The sequence below is a fragment of the Octodon degus genome, unplaced genomic scaffold (genome assembly GCF_000260255.1).
Source record: "Octodon degus isolate 3935 unplaced genomic scaffold, OctDeg1.0 scaffold00253, whole genome shotgun sequence".
NCBI classification, from domain to species: Eukaryota; Metazoa; Chordata; class Mammalia; order Rodentia; family Octodontidae; genus Octodon; species Octodon degus.
This window is the reverse complement of record NW_004524829.1, coordinates 2,365,801-2,376,870: the sequence shown is the minus strand read 5'-3', so window position 1 is coordinate 2,376,870 and position 11,070 is coordinate 2,365,801.

The window sequence follows — 11,070 nt, the reverse complement described above, 5'->3', positions numbered from 1 at the left end:
TCTTCTCCCTCTTCCCTTCTTTTCTTTTTTTACCTTTATAGCATGTAAAAGCTTGAGAACTACACAGAGGCCTCCAGATAGATTAAATGAGAAAAGGAAAGTGGGTGAGGTAGTACCATTCTCTCCCTTCTTTAGACGAGGTTTTGTTTTTCAGAGAGGTACAAGATCACACACCGCTAAGTAGCACTATTGGGTGAGAATTCAAATCCTAGCCTTGCCCGCCCCACCTTTCCAAAGCATGCTTAAATTATTTAGATTTATTTTTTGATAATGGTGATTGTTTTTTTATCAATGTTAATGTTGAGTGCAATAAAATGGTGGCCATAAGAACTGGCACATGATTAATACATTTTTAAATTTTATTTAATTTTTTTTTTTTTTTTTTTTTTGCAGTGTTTGGGATTGAACCTAAGACATTATACATATTAGACGAACACTGGACCATTGAGCTACATACCCAGCCTCTTAAAGTGTTCTTCTTATCAGGCAACCAGGCCTGGGTCATAGAAACTACCACTAACATGTTCTTCTGCTGAGGCCAACACATCAAAGACCACCAGAGCTAAAAATGGAGAGGACAAGAATGTGTGCAGGCCACAGGATTGAGAACCAGCATTTTCAATGGGCTACCACATGTGCTGAAAGTAATGATTCAGTGCTGGAGACGAAAAGAAAATTCTTGAGCAGAAAGGGACCGCAAGACATCACATAGGCTGACTCCCCACGTGGGTGTGGAGACTGTGAACAAAGGTGGTCTGCAGATTCGCTGGAGGTTGCCCGGGTAATTATGGGCAGGAGTGATGCCGAGTCGTCCCTTCTGTCATGTTGTTCTCATTCTGATGATGATTGATGATGATAATGATGACTTTGATTTGTGTTCTGTTCATAGCTTAGAATGACTTTTATATTAAAAGATGAGGCAAATAGTATCCTCATATTACAGATGAGGCAACTGAGGCACTTGGCAACTAGGGTGTTTGCCAAAGAGTACAGACAGTGAGTGATAGAAAGGAGACTGAGACTTGGATTACTTTGGTTTCTGATCTAATATTCTTTCTAAAACAACTTGACCTCCTAGTTGTACTAAACAAACTTCAGAGGGGTGAGTCCATGAGAATATATAAAAGTTTTAATTCTATAGGTAAAGTTATTTATTTATTTATTTATTTATTTATTTATTTAGCAGAATCAGGGATCGAACTCAGGACTTTGTGCCTGCCAGGCAAGCACTTATTCTACTGAGCTATCTTCTCAGCCCCCCGTGCCTTTTTTCATTTTCTTTTTTTTTTCTACAGGTAGAGATTATGCTATTAAAAGGGCATTGGTGTGTGTGTGTGTGTGTGTGTGTGTGTGTGTGTGTGACAGGAATGGAACTCAGGACCTTGTGCTTGGCAGGCAGGTACTGTAGCACTGAGCTCTATCCTCAGCCCTTATTTAGAGTCCTTGATACACAGCAGATATTTTATTCTAGAAAACAGATCCAAAATCTGTAGGATACTAAACTATCCTATTTATTGTGGCCTTCTGCTCTGTGATTAGTGAGGTATGAATGGCATAGGGCCTCATCTCCAGAGACCAAATGCAATGCATTATCTAATAAATAAAAATGAAAGGAGGCTCTGTCCCTTTTCACTCTGTCTAGGCCTGGGGATGGTGGTAGAGGGAATCCCAGTCTGTGCACGAGGACAGCCCTGCATCAGCAGGTGGTGTGCTGCAAGTGGCTTCCTCACTTGGAGTCCAGAAAGCATTCACCTTGGAGGACAGGGGCTGGTTTGGATCCCAGAATAATTACTTAGTAACTTGTGAATTTACCTAACTTCTTTAAACTTTGTCTTCATTTGTACAATGAGGGTGTCAAAGTGTCTCACGCACAAGTTGCTGAAGTGGAGAGGCCATGCATATTTACTTGCTCTGAAATGTCTTACTGCCAACACTTGTGATACCAAAACTCAAAACCCTCCACCTGCTGTAAGCTGGCTTAATCACCTCTATTTTGTAACAAGCTTTGTAACTTCCGTTTTGTAAAACCCTAGTCTCTTTCATAAACTCCTACCCATACCTAACCACAAAATGTGACTGTACAAATAAGTTTCTCAGCATTCCGAGAGTAGCTCTAGTGGGATACAAATACTGGCCAACAATCTTCCACACAACACTATGTCTAAACCTTACCATCCTTCTCACAGTACACATTAATCACATGGAAACAGAGGTAGAATAGTGATCTATTATCCCTACTCAAAAATAATGACAAACATCCAAGCCTGTCATGCTTTTTAAAAATTGTTTTTGTTATTGTTGACCTGGACTCTTCCAATCAAAATTTTGCTTTATTTTTATAAAGATAAATCCCATAGCTAGAGCAAATAATGAAGTTTTGTCACATTGATGAAGCTTACTACAATAAACAGAATAATCATATTGCCTAAAAATGAGCATGTTCTCATCCTCAGAACATGTGACTACTGTATGTTACATGGCAAAGTAAACTTTGCAAGTGGGATTGATTAAGGTAAAGGGACTGTAGTGGATTAACTAATGGTCAATGTGTAGAACCCAGTGAAACCAAATCAGTGGTTTTGGGTGTGGAAGGTCTACCTGAGGATTGCTGGGAACAGCACAAAAGGAGAACTTGAGGAGAAGAAGGTACACTGTTGATTCCCCTGGAGAATTTTGTCATGCTGATTTTCCTGACATGAACTCAGCTGTTCTCATTGTTGGAGAAGCTCAGGCCCTCACTGTTACTAAAGATGGCCAGACTTCTTTTTAGGGGAGCTCTGGTCCTTACCTTGAGCACCTACTTCTTCCTGGCTGCAGTGCAGATCTCTCAGCCTGCTGGCACAAATCCTTCATCCCACTGGTGCGGATGTTCCAGCTTCCACCCTACTGTTGGGCCTTCTCAGTGTAGATACCGACTTGCATGAGATGTTTTGGGCTGTAGGCCTCGAGTTGGACGTGCGGAGGGTATTGCTTTGGGCTCTCTGGCTTCAGTGGAACACATGCAGCCATGGGATCCAGCCCCTCAGCTGAATTCGCCAGGTCTCTACTATGTAGACAGATCTCCTGCACTGTTCTGCATTTGATTTTTGGGGCAAACATTATATGTACTTCTGAAGCCAGCACATGGGTGAATATTATAAAATAATCCTATAATTATCTGTCCTGTATTAAATCTCTTCCCTTGTAAGCCCTGACTACAACAAGTACAGCTCTTAAGATTGCATTTCTGTTGTATCTTTGAATAAGTCTAGTGTAATCACACAAAGCCCCTTACTGACCGTGATTGTGAAAGAGGAGAGGAGGAGAGAAGAGAGAGGTGGTGAATGATGAAGTAAGCAAGGCCAAAGCGCAATGCTACTTTGGAAATTGAGACAGAGAAAGAAGCCCAGCCCTAACAAATCCATGCAGCCTCTAGAAGCTGAAAAAGGCAAGGAAATGGATTCTTCCTTGAAGTCTCCAGGGAGAGAGAGAGAGAGAGAGAGAGAGAGAGAGAGAGAGAGAGAGAGAGAGGCAGACCTAAAGACATCTTGATTTTAAATTTTCAAAAATCTTAATTTGGCTCAGGATCTCACTACACAGCTTGGACTACTAGTGATTCTCCTGTCTCAGCCTCCCTCATGCTGGGCTTATATAGGTGTGTGCCACAACACCCAGTTTTGGTAGGCAGCAAGGCCTGGGGAGGGGGCAGCATGGCATGTGGTACCAGGGATCGAACCTGGGTCCTTGCACTTAGACTGCTAAGCTATCTCCTTAGTCCCTATATCTTGGTTTTAGTTTGCCAAAACCCGTGTTGGACTTGTGACCTACAAAAGTAAAAGATGTTGAATTTGTATTGATTTAAGTAGCTAAGTGGGTGGGAATTTGTTACAGCATGTTATAGATGCACAATTTGGCTCAGATGTCTAGACTGGTAATCACATGCATACAATGCACACACACACACACACACACACACACACACACGAAAGTAAGTCATGGAAACTTTGCTATTGTCGTGATGAGGCTTCCAGGGTGCCTTCTATGACAGTTTAAATATAGCTTGAGGAAGCAGAAAACTAAAGTGCCTTGGGAATTTTAGAGTGGCTAGGAGGTAGGGATGAGATGTGAGGTCTCCTGCACGATTTTGTCTTCCTGTTCATTCCAAGAAGAGGATATTTATTCAGGCTGCCCTAGCAGCTTGTCCAGGTGAGGGGCAAAAATTGAGGTCAGAGTGATGTTTAAATATTGTCATTAGTCAAACAACAAAAAATGGATTCAGGCTCTGTACAAGAACAACATAAAACCAAGTGCACCAAACCGTCTCTAGATTGTAAAAAACAAGAATCTATCCATGTATGCATCCATCCACACAACTACTACTAATCTGTCTACATGTTCATTCATATTCCTATTTATCTAATATTTTATTGTGCATCTTTGTGTGGCAGGCGTGGTACTACAGATTCTGGATGTAATGATGCTCAGGGAAATTTTCTACTTCTTAATGTTCACAGTCTAGAAAAAATGGGCTTTGACTTGATCTGAAATTATTTGATTATTTCCCAAATTATTTAATATTACTACTAAACTATATGGAGAATGCTAAGAAAGTGTCATAAGGAAAAAGATTTTTCTCTGTAGAAATTTTAGAAGAAAATTTTCAGAGAAAGCTATAGTTGTTACAGCTGCTGAATGAGCACCACAAGTTTAATAAACAGAGGCAGGTTAAGGACCCTAGTAAAAGAGAACAAAATAGACAAAAGTATAGAGACATGCAGTTGTAGCTTTGTCATGGTACACAGGTTTAACAAATGAGAGGTCTTTTTCATTCCCTGATCCCCTCTGGGCTTGAGACTGAATGGAGTTTAGAAGTTTAGTTTTGGAAGAAAAATCTAGAACAGTAGGAAAGAACAGAGTTAAAAAATGAGCAGCAGTCACTACTTAAAGAGGTCTACGTGCCAGCCAGCCCCGCCCCCTGGTGGGCTGAACTGGCCACACACACACATAAATAAATAAAAAATTAAAAAAAAAAAAAGAGGTCTACAGATTTAAGTCAATTTCTATCAAAATAATGATACTCTTTATGGAAATAGAAAAATCATAGAATTTGTGTGAAATCAAAAATTAAGAATTAATGACCAAAGCAGACAAGCAAACAAGGAAATAAAAAAACCCAAACCAATCTAAAAACATTAAAAGAGTGGCTGCAAAGCATGATAAAATGTAATAGTAACCAAAAAGACATAGTACTAACATAAAATAGACACATGGAACAGACTAAAAAGTCCCTAGAGGCTGGGGATGTAGTTTAGTGGCAGAGTGTTCACCCAGTGCATGTGAAAACTTTGATTTTATCCCCAGAAGCCAGCAAAGCAGAAAAGAAAAAATAGAATCTTTAGAAGTAAACCCACATGTCTCATTATCCCAGAGGCAACAAGGACATACACTGACAACCAGAAGTTCTGTTAAACAATTGTGTTTGGAAAACTGGAATGTCCAGATACAGAAGAATGAAGCTATATCTTTATGTTTCACCATATGCAATAATCAGCTCAAAAATAGATAATGACCTAAATGTAAATTTCAAAAGTATGAAACTACTAAAAGAAAGTATGAAGAGAATCTTTTATTTTATTTTAGCATCTTTTGGGGGGAAGGGTCTATAGGGTGTTCAGGGTCTCACTACTAGATCGGACTCATAGTGGTCTGCCTGTTTACAGCCTCCCAAGAGCTGGGATTACAGGCATGTGCCATCATGCCCAGTTTCAACTACCATCTCAGCGCACCCTGGGGGCAGGTGGGGGGACATGGCAGGCCCAGGGATCGAACCACTGGCCCCTGCACCTGCTTGCAGGCACTTTAATCCGCTGAGCTATTTGGCCAGCCCTTGAAGAGAACCTTTTAGGACATTGGTCTGGGCAAAAATGTTTTCAATATGATGAAAAAGCAGATAACAAGAGCAAAATGTAACAGATATGTCTTCATCAAATGAAAATATCTTCTGTACAGCAGAGGAAATAATCATCACATTGAAGGACCAACCTAAAGAAAGGGAGAAAATAATTGTGAACTGCTCATGTGACACATTATTAATATTTGAAATATGCAAGAAACTCAAGCAACTCAAGAGCAAAATGATAAATAATCCAATTTAATAACAGGAAAGAGATCTGAACAGACATTACTCAAAGGGTGAAAAACAAATGGCCAAAAACTATATAGGAAAAAAGCTCAATATGACTAATTACTATTGAAATTCAAATCAAGGCCCCAGTGAGATATCATCTCACCCTAGTTAGAATGCTGTTATTAAAAAAATATAACAATGACAAATACTGGCAGAGTATGGAGAAGTAGAACTCTCATGCCTTGTGGGTGAGAATGTACATTGCAGTAGCCAACATGGAAAGCAATATGAAGTTTTTTTGAAACACTGCATGTAGGACTGTCATATGGTCCAGCAATCTCATCTCTGGGCACATACGCTGCTGAAGGGAAATGACAGCATTATGTCAAAGAGACATCTGCACTGACACATTTCTTATAGTGCAGTCCTATTCATAATAGTCAAGATATGAAATAAACCCAGGTGACAGGACAAAGAAACTGTGATATAAATGTACTGTCACATATTACATAATATAGAATGTTATACATCTATGGAATATTACTCAGCCATGAAAGGATAAAATTTTGTCATTTGTAGCAACATGGAGAGAGCTGGAGGATATTATGTTGGGTGAAGTAAGTCCAGTATTTTCATAGAAAGGCAAAGATCTCATGTTTTCACTTTTATGTAGAAGTTTAAAGCTGATTTAATAGAGAAAATAAAACAGTAATCAGTTACTGGAGTCCAAGAGGTTATGTGTGTATAAGGGATGGAGGGATGGAGGGAGGATTGTTAATACACAAAGAGGCACTTAGAAGGAATCACCGTTAAAGTTCTACAGCACAGTAGGATAACTATGGGTGACAACAAATTAATTGAGTATTTTAAAATAGCTAGTAAAGAGGATTTGAAATGTTCCTAATAAAAAGAAATGATATATTTTTGAGGCGAGGAAAATTACCATGACAACTGGTAATTACACACTGTGTACATGGAATATCATTCTATGCTCTATAAATGTATGTAATTAAATTATTATTTTTTTTTTATATTATGGGAAGGGTCCACAGGGTGTTCAGGGTCTCACTACTAGATCGGACTCATAGTGATCTGCCTGTTCACAGCCTCCCAAGAGCTGGGATTACAGGCGTGCACCACCATGCCCAGTCTCAATTGCCGTGTCAGTGCGCCCCAAAGGTGGGGCTGGCACAGCAGGCCCAGGGATCAAGCCCCCCCCCTAAGCCTACTTGCAGGTGCTTTAATCCTACGTATTAATTTAAAAATTAAAAGAATTACTCATTGGTAGTTACTTGAATGTTGACCTAATGTAAGGTTGGGGGATAATGTTTAATTTGAACCCATATAAATGAAAAAATAGCATGTGAGACCTAGAAGGTGGAAAAGACTACAAATTTTTTTTGGAGGGAGGTGGCTCAGCTTGTCCTGGGGGCGGGACTGGCATAGCATGTGGTGCTAGGATCAAACCTTAGGCACCTGCCTAAGCTTACCTAAGAAGGTGCTTTAGACCCCTGAGCTCGCTGGCCCAAGACTGGAAATTTTTGCATAAAAAGAAGCTAATGGATGACTACACTTTTCTGAGATAGGGTAAATTGTCTTACCCAACAATGGTCCAAGGAAAGGAAGCACAGTTACTGTGAAATTGTAAGATTTCTTACTGAAGTGGGGAGGTGTGCTTAGGGGGCTGGCAAAGGAGTGAAGATGTTTGTCATGATTCAGAAAGTGTCTTCCCCCCATGGGACATCTGAAACATTTTCCACAACCCTACAGCACAGCCATTGGTCTTTGAACTCCGTTTCCCCATTTTCCCACCCCAGAGGGCTGGGAGCTTTGGTAGCAGCCTCCACTGTCTTGTGCTCATTAAGTGGGACAGTCTGAATCTTTATAGAAATTCCAATGTTAATGACTGGGTTTTGTTGGAAAGAGGCATGAGTCTTCCCAAACCACCAACCCCCACCTCATATGACATCCTGACTTCTTTAGATGCAAGAGAATCTTTCTCATATATAACAAATTCTTGCTTTGAACTTTATAAATAAACATTATGGAGTGAAAAAAAAAAGTATGGTCCAATCTTATTTGAAATGCCCCAATACGATTAGTATTAGACTGAAATATTTCTGTCTTATCTCTAGAAGCCAGCTGCTAGCAGCATTTTGCAGGATCAGGCTGGTTGTTGTGGTGTGATTCTTTTTTTTTTTTTTTTTTTAGCACAAAACATAAGCCCCAAATGATCTGTGTATAGGCTCTCCAAGAAGCCCCTTTGTCAAAAACTCAATCTTCCTAATTTTTATTCTCTCTCCATTTGGCCTGATCCCAATCATGAAAGTCAGCATGGGAATAAAATTGGTTCCAGTCTCAATCTAGCCCTTTCTCTCTCACTTCTGTCTGTGTGTCTGCCTTTCCCCCCCTAAATTTGCCAGGCTACATCTAAGTGCTTTCCAGTAGAGGCAACAAATTATTTGGGTCATGCAGGCCACTAGTGCTATTTATGAGCCAAAAAGTGCTGCTTGGCATTTTGAAAACTGATTTATTAATACATGCGGGGTCTTGCATGTCAACAACTGCAAATTATGGATAACAGATTTGCATCTTTTGTAATTTCATGGCCTTGTTCAATGGGACTTAATGAGCTAAAAAAAAAAAAAAGACTAAACGGCAGTGGTTTCTCTGAAGCTCTTTTTGAGTAGCTGCCTGCTCCTATCAAAAAACGGAAAGTAAACTAAAAAATATGTTTCTTAGTTTACTTTTAACTTTGAAGCCTTAAAAGATTCTGAGTAGAGAAATTTCTGTATCTATGATGTGTGAGTCCATTATCAGAAGAATAAGAAATGGCGAACGGGTTTGTATCTGTCTCCAGATAAACTATATTCAAGCAAACCAATTCAGAATTTAGTCAAACAAGGAACTAACATTAAATTCTTGCAAAATACACTACTCTTGAAGAATGTCTGAGGGACAAGTAGAAAGTATTGTGCCTTTATCTTTAGTAAACGAGTCCCATATTTGGGGATGAGAAATGATAGTAAAAACTAAGTACTGACATTAAAGACTTTCTTAGCAGTTTACTCCCAAGAGAAGTGAAACAGCACCAGAAGATCACGACTTGTTAAATAAGAAATGTAGGTCATAGATGCCACTGCCTGAGGGTGGTGGGGCATTCCTGCAGGACCAGGGGATTCTGGGAGGACTTCAGTAAGAGATGGAATTTTCTTCACTTTACATGTGATTTGAATTCCAGTAGGTGGGACAAGCAAGGAGAGCAACTCACAAGAGAGCCATTGGGAAGAAGGCAGGGAGAAGAGGTTCTAAATTTGGTTTGGGATTTTGTGACATTCTTCCACATTCTGTCCCGAACCAGCGGGTCAGTCAACAAAGGTCACCTGGGGGAGGAGCGGGGAATTGAAGAGGGGACAAAGGACAGGAGACGCGAGAAATGGAGACAAGACAGGATTCTGATCAAGTCTCAGTTTATTCAGGGGAAGTGCTGTGTATATATAGTGGAGGCATAGGGAAATGATGTCAGTGGGTAAAAGGTGCGAGTAACTAGGCAACCAGGCCATGACAGGAAGTCCCACCTCCGGGGCATAGCAGGAGACTTATGGGAAATAGGCGGGGTTAGAAGAACCATAAAGTTAACTCAGCAGAGGAATAGAAACTTAAGAAAACTGCTGACACTATTATAAAATGGATACCAGTTAATGGCCTCCCACAGATCCCCCTTTACTTTTATATATGTATATAAAATATGGCTTTTTAGATGGCTGATACCCTTGAAGGGGCAGTGCCTTTCTTAGGTTGAGGTGTCCTCTACACGGACCCGACTCAAACCTCACCCGTCATAGGAGACCAGGACAGCAGAAGGTCCTGTTCCTGTCTTAGGCGGTGAGTGGTATCTTGTGTATGCCCCTCATTACCCATCTCTGGCTACCCTGACCATCTCACCAAGGGTGGGAGAACTAAGAGGTCTCTGGTCCTTCATCATCATAAGCTGTTTGTATTCCAGTGCAGTTTTCCCTTTCAGTCATCTCAAGCCTGTGATAATGAACCTGTATGTGTTGCATTTTAATGGCATCCAATTGTTGTTTAACCAAAGTCATCATCATCTTGAAAAGACAGAGTCCTATTGAAAAAGTATTAATAATAGATCATCAAAAGAGGAAAAAAAAAGAACAGCTGTTCATTGAAAGACACACAAACACATAGACACACAGACACGTAAACCTCCTTAAAAAAAATTGAGGGCACTCAAATATTTGGCCAAATTAAATTATAGTAACTATATTGCAAGCTTTAGAAATTTTATAAGTAGACTAGTCAGATTTTGTTATTTGTCAATTATTAGAGATGTCTTATCAGAAAAACTTGGAAGGAAATCTTTCATCTATAATTAATATGCATATTTTGTATTTTTATGCTTTTTGTCACCTATTTAGACCTTAGATTTCCATTTAGTCAGTTTCTTGAATAGGCCCCAGGGTGGATGTAGCCTGGTCATTGTTAACTTCTTCTTTAGATCTGGCTCCGTGGTACAGCCTGACAGTACACTCTGGTACCCAAATAGGTCAGTTAGCATTCTCTGGAAAAACACAAGCATACCCTTTGTCCCAGGTTAGTTGTGGACTGAGTTCCTTTTCATTGTCCAGTATGGAGAGCTCTCCAAAGGACCTTTTTTAGCCTTTTTTCTCTTACCTGGTTTGTCTTTCTGTTGCTATAAAAGTATAAAAATTTAATAGTACATATTGACAAGTGAAGATGTCAGGATTGACTCTTTTGCTTTAACAGAATTTTGATCCTACAGTGGCCTTTGGAGGCCATGATTAGGCCTTTTATTATTTAAATGAGTGTCTGATTAAGTGACTGTTTAAACCCCATGGCTTTTTACACATTATTTTAAGCCTTTATATTTATTTGTAAAATATCAAAGCCCTATTTTAATGCCATGTTTAATTTAGGACAGTAAA